Genomic DNA, 8,894 nt, shown 5'->3' on the forward strand with positions numbered 1-8,894 from the left:
TATACATATATCTTTTTATCGTCCATTAAGGAAGTGCTTACAGAGTTTTGGTTATCCTTTCTCCTATCGTTCCATTTAATTTAATTATGATTGCTCAGTTGTTATGATTAATTTTTTTTTATTTGTGATTGAAATTTTAAATATATTCAAATTCAAATTCTTTTCAAATTCTAAACATCATTATTCAAATAGATTTGTTTACAAACACTTTTAAATCGTAATTTTTTTATAAATGCAGGGTTTTGGAAAGTTATTATCTTTTTTTTTATACTACTTAGAATGGCAAACAGGCTGATGGCCCACCTGATGAAAAGTGGTAACCGTCGCCTATAGACATGAGCAGTACCATGTACATAACAGAGTATACTGTTTCGCCTATGATACCCCCCATGTATTGCCATTCCTAAGGACTCAGGTGTTCCTCTGTACCCAGTAAATTCACGCCATATCTGCCATATCGGTTGAGATGAGCACGTAAGAGACTCAACAGTTATTCTTTTATTATTTATAAAGTTATAATATTATATTAATGATAATTTTATAAATGTATGAAATTGGAACGATAACTCAAGCATGGTTATGCTTCTGGATTAAGTGGAAACAATTCCGAAACGACAAACATAGTAAGTTCATAAAGTTCCTGTTAATATAACTATAGATTTCGTTAAAAAATGAACATAAATAAAAAAAAATACTGAACACTACTGTCTAGCTTTATCTCATGTACGCAGTTGCAAAAACGTTTCTGTCCATTTATATATTTGTCTATCAGTTATATGCAACATACACGACAATGAGTCTTTACAAAAGACGTATCAAAATCGATTTAGAATTAGTCCACATATCGAATAATAGAGACATCAAACAATCGAATTGAGCTCCTGTTTCTTTTTGAATCAAAATTAGATACAATGTGGGCAAGATCACCACTGTTTCCGCTGCATATTGATTGAATACAAGTGACCTATATAAATAATTCGATGAGAAGGAAGTTTTGGGATCAGAGAAATGTACGTGACATGTATATTTATTTTATTTTTATTTATTTACACTTTATTATTTATTTTGTATAAAGATGTACAACAGTTTTTTATTTGTTTATTTACTCTATATTGTATCATTTATAAGAATAATAAATACAGTTCATTTTAATGCTAAGTGAAACAAAATATCGCTAAGCAATCTCTTTCTGACACTTTTGGGTAGAGGACATTGAGAAAAACGATAAATTATATTAAATATATAATTTATTGTTTTTCTTCCATTTCACCCATTAAAATAAATTTTAATGGGTGAAAATGGCATGGAACCCCGCCTGCGCTATTGGTATAAACTGGCGGGGCAACAGTGAAGGATGATAGGGGAGGATGAAGGATGATAGGTGAGGATGACGCAGGTCAGTTATCCCATCATGACAAACATATATATTTATACAACTTAGAATGGCAAACAAGCTGACGATCCAACTGATGGAAAGTGGTAACCGTCGCCTATGGACATGAGCTGTACCATGGACATAACAGAGTATACTGTTTAGCCCATGATACCCCCGATGCGTTGCCATTCCTGAGGACTCAGCTATTATTCCTCTGTACCCTGCACATTCCCTTCAAACCAAAATTTGATATCTATCTAGTTACTAGTATAAAAGATATTGATAGATATTTATATAGTAATATATAAGAAGATTTCAAAGGAAAACTTGTAGTAGATTGTAATGCAAAATTTTATGTAAATAACAGTTGTTTAAACAATACAGTGTGGATTGTCCAGAATTACAAGCGGATCCTGTAAAGAAAAGTAGACAATCGAATTGCTTGTGGCAACAAAATAATCGCTTGTTATTTTGTTATTCCAAGTTAACTGGTTTGGTTTGTTTACCAGCCATTGAACGTAAGAGGGTGAAACATAAATAAAACATTGTAGGTTTTTTTTTTAGAATAATACTTCTAGCATCAAGACTTGATTTTATTGTGCATAAAAATTTTAAGATTGTGTTTTTTTTTTTTAAAAAAAAGAGATAACAAACACAGAAAAAAACGGAGTTATGAGGTAACAAAAAAGAAGCACCGAATTGGGAGTCTCATTCGACCAATCTTTATTTTGAATTCGTTTGAAAACAGACTAATGAATGTAGTATGTGTAATTTAATTTTTTTTTATCTGAAAGGATATACTTACACACTGGTTTCATAGAAATTTCATCAAAATCGGTTCAGTAATTTAGATTTTAAATAGAAATAAGTGATTTTGTCACAATTGAAGTCGGTTTTTTTGTAAGACACAATCTTTAACTAATTATGTAAATAATTACAATAAAGCATAAAACACAAACAAATAAAACGATATTACCAGGAGCCCAGGAGATAATATCTACTTAGATAATATTTCTATCTGTTCTCCTTTAACCAAAGGTTGTCTGTAAGAGATTGCCCTAAGCAATAAGACCGCCTTTTGCACCTTTATGTGTATATTTCAATCTGTATTTATGTTACTGTATTTCACTTGAACTATTCACTTGTCATTGTATATTTTTATTTATGAGAGTTAAATAAATAAATAAATAATAGATACTCGCAGTAAAAACCGCAGGAAACGGCTAGTTAATTGTTTAGAAATTTTGTAATCGGGAGTTGCCATCAATCTTTGCCAGTTTCAATGGTGATCATACAGTCAATTAATCACTCGACCTCTATAGGTTAATTAGTCAACTAATTTAGACGCATTTATCGTGTAGTTATTATGTAAATATATGACACTTTTCTGTGTTTATAATAGCTCTTAAAACTACAGTTCAAATCATTTAAAATTGTTTTTCACAAATAAATAACTTCAATTGTGATAAAACCAGTTATTTGAATTTAAAAATTAAACTATAGAACCGATTTTGATTTTTTTTTTGATGGGTGAAAATGGTATGGAAACCCCGCCTGCGCTAACGGGATACACTAGCGGAGCACCAGTGAAGGGTGATAGATGAGAATGAAAACAGGCCAGTTAGCCCATCATGATGAATTCATCAGGAATTAACCATGATAGTTTTCAGGGAGAACCGCGAGGAGCTCGACCTGGTTGGGTATATTGCTAGCAATGGGATTCTCAGTCTCTATTACTAACAATCCCTTTCTCCCCGATTTTGATATATTTACTATGGCAATCTGTAAGTATATCTTTTCAGATAAGAAAAGATTTTTCCAAATCGATTTATAAACTACTGGAGTTAGGGGGAAAGGTATTATCGGTAATGCGGACTATCAGTTCCACAGTTAACAGTGTAATCTTCCACGTGGTTCCCCCTAAAAGCCATCGTACTGAATTCCAGGTGGTTTCATCACGGTGGGCTAACTGACCTGCCTTTTCATTCTCACCTATCACTGGTGCTCCATCTGGTTGTGTCGTGCACGGTGTATACCGTTAGCGCAGGCGGGACTATCATTCCATTATCATCCATTAAAAAGAAAACTACCGGAGTTATGAGGTAAGAAATATTAAAAAAAAAAAATAACCAACCGAATAAATGTCAATAAGCGACGGTTACCACTTTCCATCAGGTGGGCCGTCAGTTAGTTTGCCATTCTAAGTTGTATAAAAAAAAAGGTTACATAACTCATTACAAACATAACTCACAAAGTTTAAGAAAAGAGAAACTACTCGAATAAAAACTACATCACATAAATAAAATCTTTGTATCAAAAGAGGTCAACAAAATAATTTCTTTGAAGTGACGAATTGTATGCGTTACCTATTATGCGCTTCAGTCGACGAATTTGGTTATGGAGAGGTGTGTTCGAAATCTAAATGCAGAGTGATGTCATATTTTGAGGACTGAATAATTTGGACTGTTGCACAAATCATACAAATATAAAAACGCTAACCTACATAGATATGTGGGTAAATCCATAGTGTTATTTAAATAAATAAAATCTAACGCAATTCAACGATAAGTGATCACATCACATGAGAACGACTAGACATATTTGGCTGTTATTTTTTTAATCGAACTACGATTAATATTTTTAGATTTTTTTTTAATAAAAGAAAAAAGGAATTTATTCACAGAATCGTGCGACTCACACAGTAGCATAAATAAAAAAAACTAAGTATGACAATATAATTAAAAATAAAAATAAACAAACAATAATAATTTCTTTTTTATACAACTTAGAATGGCAAACAAGCTGACGGCCCACCTGATGGAAAGTGGTAACCGTCGTCTATAGCGTCGTCTATAAACACATCGTAACTAACTATAGAAACAACATACCTATTTGTTTGATTCTTTTTAATTTGTTGTTTAAAATAATAATTTATTCAAAAGAAAAATTGTGTTAAAAAGATATTTACTTTGTTAATAAGTGTCTCTGACCTCCAAACTAGAGGAATCTTGTTATGGAGGTCGGGCTACCGTACTTTACATAGCTAGTTTACTTAAATTATAGTATTTTTAAATAAATTAATTTTATTATTATTTACGTTCATCATGATATCATAATGAGGAAAGAATATTGCATAGCCTCCTGCCCTATGATATGTAGACCGAAAATGCTAATAGACTTTTGTAAAAAAAAATTATACGAAATATGAAATTATATTTTGAAAGTATTGAAAATGAGAGTGGATTATAATAAACGAGAAAAAAAGGAGAGTTGTATCGATTGTGGAGAGATAATATGCATATTAATAAAAAATAAAAAAAAAACTACTTTATCCGGGGCGAAAACAGATATTTTGATTTAAAAACTAAACTAGCAATCTGTAAAAGTAATAAAAAGAAAACAACAATAATTTAAAATTTTGTTCCAAAAAAAAAAAAACTTGAACCGTGGCAAAACCAGTAATTTGGATATAAAAACTATACTATTGAATTTGATCAAATTTCTATGCGACCAAACTGAAAGTTTATTTTTTAAATACATAAAAACAACGGAATAAAGTCTTCTTCCTTTTTTTAATTTTGATTGAAAAGGTATATCTTGTGTAACAAAAATAATGTTCTGGCGAATTCATTTATCTTTTATAACAGGATATTAGTTATTGAAGGAAACATAAATGCTATGAATTGGCAGCCACGATCAAAAGCGAATCGCTAACATTGCGCATTCTCCGCCCACAGTCCGGAATGCGCGGGAGTCAATTATACCAAAAGCTTCAATTCACACGGTAAATAATGTTCACAAGTCATATTTGTTTAGTTAAAGGTTGGGCCGTAGTTAAAAACTGTTGTTTGTTTGTTTAAAAAAAAACTATGAGACGATATACGTTTCTGAAAGGGTTAGGTAACATAAATTACCACAAAACAGAGGGCCTACCATGAAATGTTTTTCGAAATTTCGGTGCCAAACGAAACAGAAATTTGATGTTAAAATTACATAATACCGTTTGTAAATATTAAAAATGTTAAAATATTGTTCCTTTTGACTTTTATGATAGGATGTATGACGAACGAAATGTTAAATTCCATTTATTGGTCCGATTTTGGTATAAACAAAAATACGAAATTGAGTCCGAAATTTCGGAATTTCATTTCGAGGTCGACTTACGTAGGGATCAATTGATGTACATAATTCACTTCAATTCTTCCTCTACTATTTTGATATTAACTTTATTAGGTACCTAATGGGGAAAGGGATAGTTAGTAATGAGATTTAATATCACCATTGCTAGCAATATACCCGAAATAAGGGAATCGGCAAGTATAGGCATGTTTAAGCGTCGTCTAAGAGAGCATTACTTATCACTATGCTGACGTATTATGTATATGTGTATGTATATTTATATATGTTTATATATATGTGTATATATATGTATGTGTATATGTATGTTTGTGTAAATATATGTGTATGTTTCGTATTATATATTTATAATGTGTAGTTTGTATTATTCTTTGTGTATACATAAAAAAATATATGCAATGTAATACTTATATACCTATATAATATATATTTATTGTTTTGTGGAAGAAATCTTTATTAGAGATTATCGCCTTTGTACATTATTTTATAATGAAAATCATAATATTTTGTGTACCATAAAGAATAAAGTTAATGTCCCTGCTTAACATCCACTCGGTTCCTCCTGGAAACCATCATGGTTAGTTCTTGTCGAATTCTGAATGGACCAACTGATCTGCATTCATTCTCACCTATCATCTTCCAACGATGCCTCGTCGGTGTATACCGATAGCGCGGGTAAGGTTACCATTCCATTTTCACCTATTAAAAAAAATAGGTAGATACATAGATGCTCTTTATTGTTTTCTCCAAAAGATTACAATAGTAAACTTATAAAATACATTAATAGATATCTAATATAATACTTATATACTATATAATATATATATATATATATATATATATATATATATTATTACATTTTTTTGGTGAATTTTAATTAAATTTTATTTGCAAACCTTTTTATAAAGCGAAATTTATAATATACTATAACATATTAGCCGTTAACTGTCCACTGCTGAACATAGGCCTCCCCACTAGGGGAGTTTTGCCAGTAATTGCCAAACTTCAACCGCAGTAAGGCTATGGTGATGTTTTAAGAGGGACGCTGCTGTCTATCCCTCGACCATTAAGTTCCCTTAATCGTCTCTTACGCCACCCATGGAAAAGGAAGTATTGGTCCAATCTATGCGGGAACCACGCCGCGTTAAATAATATAAATTGTTTTTATTAAATAATATAAATTCAATAAAAAAATAATATTTTAATTAAATTTATAGAAAGATATTAAAGTGGTATAAAAAAGTATCGTGAAATCAGTTATTGGTAAATACAGAAATTATGTTTCGCTTAATTTTCTCTGTTGTCATTCCTGAGGACTCAGTGCCATGAATCTTTTAAAAGAAAAATAATATTTTAATTAAAATTATAGAAAGATATTAAAGTGGTATAAAAAAGTATCGTGAAATCAGTTATTGGTAAATACAGAAATGATCAACTTAATTTTAAAGATCTTATCTATAATACATAGATAGATAGATACTCTTTATTATTTCCTCCAAATATTTTTTACAATTTAGTAAACTTATTATAAATATAAACAATACTAAATACACGGAATATATTTTATGTGCATTTTAAAGATCTTTTCTATAATACTTATTGATCCTTACTAACATTATGTGAAAATGGTGTCTTTGATTATTTATCTTATCATCCATATCATCATGCAATCCTATGATGATATTACTCTTAAAATCGTTTATAAATAATTTTTTTGAAAATACCTAAATAATTTAATTATATATTATATGTTACCGTGTTTATAATTAAGTATTATTTTTATTTAGTCCCCTAAATAACTAAACTAATATTGTAGAGTGGAAAGATTTGTTTGTTTGTTTAATTGTTGGTTTGTAATGTATAAACTCAAAAATACTCAGTTGATTTGAAATATTCTTTCACCAATAAAAAGCTACATTTTCAGTGAATAACATACGTTATATATTATTTAATAAATATAAATAATAAAATAAATCTATCTATTAGTACGAGCCGGGCTCGATCGTTAAAATCCTATTAATGAAAAACCACGCCTAAAAAAGTAAGTAAAAAATATCTTACTATTCAATATTTATAATCTATTAAATAAACAATTTATACCGGTCAAAATCATAACCCTCCTTTTTGTTTCGCCGTAGTCGGATAAATAGGTACTAGTAGTACGCGCGTACATATATGTGTTAAAACTACTCGTGTCACAAATAAAGTGCTTATTTATTTAGTTTAAAGACAAATTTACGTTGCGAAAACGTGAAAAACTAGAGTTTTTTAATGAGTAATAATGGTAACCCCGCCTGCGCTGTCAGTATACGCTATTAAGGCAACAATGAGAGATGACAGGTAAGGATGATAGCAAGTGAGTCAAACCAATTGTGAAGAATCCCACAAAAATTTACCACGATGGTTTCAAGGAGGAACCGTGGGAATGTCGACCTGATAGGGTACATTGCTAGCAATGGGGTTGTTAGACCCCATTATAAATATTTCCCCACTATTATTGGTATTAGTTACATGTAAAAGTTTATATGACATTTAGAAAAAAAGTATCAAATAATTTAGAACCTGTTTCACAAAAAAATTAACATTAATCGTAACGAAACCAAGTAGTTTGATTTAAAAAGAACTTAACCGATTTTGATAAAACTTCTATGGTAAAATATAATATACTTTATATCCAAAAAAAAATTTTGTAAATCGGTTAACAATTAACGAAGTTATGAAGTAACAAACACAAAAGAAATATAACCGAATCGACGTCCTTCCTTCTTTTTGAAGTCGATGGAAAATCAAAGGTAAATTTTGCTGATGGATAAATGTCATGAAATTAATTTCACGCTAGTCGTAGTAGTTTCGTAATCTAAATTGGGCTTAAAAATATTTACTGGCGCAAATATGAATACAAATTGAGTCATTGAGTATTCAAATTTATTCAGATAATATTGAATGGGGTATTATTTCAATTATGCATTGAACATAGCTGAGTGCGAACGGGTTTAGTATTTCAAATTATTGTAGTCTAAATTGGTATCTATCGGGTCATATTTATTATTATTTCAGCCGTTAACTGTCCACTGCTGGACATAAGCCTTCCCCGTAAGGGGAGTTTTGCCAATACTTGCCACGTTTGGCAAACGGGTTGGCAATCGCAGTTAGGTTTTCAGAGATGTTTTAAAAGGACGCTGCTGTTCACACCTCGCAACCTTAGTCGCCTATTACGACACATACGGGAAAGGAAGGGGTGGCCTATTCTATGCCGGGACCACAGGGAGAATCGGTCGTATACTAATTAAAAAAAGTAAGTTTAGGTACTTGTCAATTTTTTTTAATAAAGTTTTAGTAATATTCATAATTTTTATTTTGAGATTATTTCAAAAAGATTGAG

This window comes from Galleria mellonella, unplaced genomic scaffold (assembly GCF_026898425.1).
Source record: "Galleria mellonella isolate WM207_F2 unplaced genomic scaffold, CSIRO_AGI_GalMel_v1 utg182, whole genome shotgun sequence".
Taxonomy (NCBI): Eukaryota; Metazoa; Arthropoda; class Insecta; order Lepidoptera; family Pyralidae; genus Galleria; species Galleria mellonella.